At 37.9% G+C, this 2,933-nt stretch overlaps 1 protein-coding gene across 1 annotated transcript in view; it reads left to right on the top strand.

Annotated features, from left to right (window-relative positions):
• LOC107702395 (zinc finger CCHC domain-containing protein 7-like) overlaps positions 1 to 2,933 on the top strand; it is a 51,780-nt gene that overhangs the window by 3,115 nt on the left and 45,732 nt on the right. The gene's annotated exons all lie outside the window — the stretch shown is intronic.

Genomic DNA, 2,933 nt, shown 5'->3' with positions numbered 1-2,933 from the left:
AATGTATTTTTGGCTATTGCTACAAATATACCCCAGCGACTTAAGACTGCTTTTGTGCTCCAGGGTCACACATAATATTTTGAGAAGAGTTTGAGTGTTTTTTGGTAATCAGAACTGTTTGGTTACCAGCATTCTTCAGAATATCTTATTATTTATTTCATTATTATAAATTATTTATTTATTTTTTATTTCTTTCCTGGGCGGTGCTTGTACGACATCTGAATCATGCCGTGCACAAAAACCTGTTAAATGTTTACCTTTAAGAAAATGAGTGTTTTTTTTTTATGCTAATAGTTTGTTAGTCAGTGTTCAGACGAGCCGGCTAAAGGGTTTGCAGGCCAGAGCACCTGTGGTCTCCATTTGTGTTAATGTAAGCACAAAATTGTGTTTATGCATGCACGTGAGAACATGCAGGAAAAGCAATGAGGGAATATTTCTGTGTATGTAGAGGAAAAAACAAACAAAACATAACAAACCCCCTGTCAGAGAGCATGAGCGAGGGAGAGAGAGACTTTAATTATAGATGAATAAAAATGTCTTTGCAAATCTCTCCAGATCTACACATTTGGTTAACCTGCAAAGCTCAGCAAAGCAGCAAACCTCTCTCGCTCTCTCTCTCTCTCTCTCGTTTCTTTTTTTCTTTCCTCTCTTCTCTTTTTCTTCAATCCTCCCTGAATGTGTTGTCCTCATTTCCATTTGGAGACTCCTTCCTGTTCCTATTATTCATTTTCTACTCTTTCTCCTTCTCTCTTTCTTTTTATCTCGTTCTCCCCTTCAAATACAGAGCGTTCCATTGTCTTTTCTCCCTCTTTCCCTCCATCCACCCATCCTTCTCTTGCTCTCTCTGGCTTATTTGAATGGTGACTGTGGAGGAGTCTGTGGGCTGGTATTTCTGCTCTGTCAGTCATGCCTCTCACACTCATGTGCAGAGGGGGCCTTCTCTTGCCCTGGCCTGCTTTTGTTACCCAGAGGTTCAGTGGAGGATGAGAGAGAGAGAGGAGGGGTACAGAGGGATAAACAGGGGGTGGAGGGAGGAATGGGGCAGCTCTCTGTCTCTCTTTTTCTCCTCTGTGTCTCTGATCTCTGGGGCTTGACCCCGCACTCCACAACATGTGGGTCACACAAGGGAGGGGAGCTGGGAGGAAGCGGCTGGAGAGGTTGCCGTCTGCCTGGGCACTTACACGTCTAAAAGCCATAGGTTTCCATTGCCAGGTTAACTGTAGTAGAGCAGGACAAAAAGTGCTCGGTGAGGTAGGAGTGTAGGTGCATTGTGCATTAATTGGAATTTGGAAAAAAACACCAACCAACATGATTTAAAAAACAAAACAAAAACAAATCCATTGTCAGAGTGAGTCCTTCCTGATAATTTTGTCCTGGGCCCCACAAATTCAGTTGATCGCATAATCATAATTTACTTTTTCAAAAATGCTTGAGAAAATTCATATATTTTAAAATGTAAATGATTTTTGTGATGCCAAAACTGAAATTTCAGCATCATTACTCCAGTCTTCATGATTGTCACATGATTCTTCAGAAATCATTCTAATATGCTGATTTGCTGCTCAAGAAACATTTCTCATTATTATCAATGTTGAAAACAGTGGTTCTGCCTAATATATTTGTGGAAACCTTGACAATTTTGTTTTTTTAGAATTTCTTGATCAACGTTCAAAAGAACAACATTTATTTAAAACCGAAATCTTTTGTAACATTACAACATCATAAATGTCTTACTGTCGCTTTTGATCAATTTAATGCATCTTTGCTGAATACAAATAATAATTTCTTAAAAAAATATCCCGCTGACCCCAAACATTTGAATGCAATGTTAGTCTCTTTGGATAAAAGCATCTGTCAAATGCATAAATGTAAACTGGCTGATGTTTGACTAATTTGAGATGATTGGCATTGTGCTAACTTGGCCAGTTAATATAAATAATAGTTCCCCTTTGAGTCATTTTCAAAATCTCAACTGAAATATTTAAATAAAATATTCAAATATTTTTAAGTGAATTTTGAGTGAATATTGAATATTTTATGTGTGATTCGTTTGCTTTCAATTAAAAAAAGTACTGTAAATTTATTATCATATTATATACAATCTATATTATTATACAAAATATTATGTATATGAGCATAATATTAGCCATAAGCCTTTAAAATACACAGTCTACAACTAAGTCTTGAATATGGGGCCTAAAATGCTCAGAAGGAAAATGTAAGTGTGTGTATATATATGTGAAGTGAGCCTGCCTGTGTTATTGGAATCAAAAATTCCAATAAAACACAGTATTGTGTGCATAGGAGAAATAAACACATTTTTATTTGTGAACATGTCCTGTGCTGTCATGGCTATATGTTTGTGTTTAGCGTGATTGTGTTTGTGATACACTAGTAAAAAGCTTTAGACAGCGGTGACTAATTTCATCTGAGCACACAGACTCACACTCACACACTCTCGCACAAATCCAATTCTCTTCAGTCGCTAAGTCTCAAGTATGTGACTTGAGCCCAACAACATACAGTCGTATTGCGACGCATGCACGCTAAAATCCAATTCTCTACAGCTGTTAGTGTTGCTGTTACTATATGGTAACAGATACACATGTTGACAGAGATTGATTTGAAAAATGGTAGACATTTAAAGGACAAAAACCCCAGAGAATGACTATTTTTGTGTGCACACGGGTGTCGAAGTGAGATTCTAATAATTTTTCAGATCATCCCTCTATAATACTTTGACAGTCGGACAGGTGGGTGGGCGGAAAAGCATAACGACAGCACGATGAGACAAAAACATCCCCAAATATCCTATTTGTCCTTGCAGTCCAGCACACACACAGGTTGTGTCTCTGAATCTATCTGACTTTAGGATGGAGGGGGCCCTTGGACCCCACTCAAAAAAAAAAAAAAAAAAGGTGGGGGGGGACCTC

The sequence above is a fragment of the Sinocyclocheilus anshuiensis genome, unplaced genomic scaffold (genome assembly GCF_001515605.1).
Source record: "Sinocyclocheilus anshuiensis isolate Anshui unplaced genomic scaffold, SAMN03320099.WGS_v1.1 scaffold86, whole genome shotgun sequence".
NCBI classification, from domain to species: Eukaryota; Metazoa; Chordata; class Actinopteri; order Cypriniformes; family Cyprinidae; genus Sinocyclocheilus; species Sinocyclocheilus anshuiensis.
This window is presented reverse-complemented; position numbering and strand designations above follow the sequence as displayed.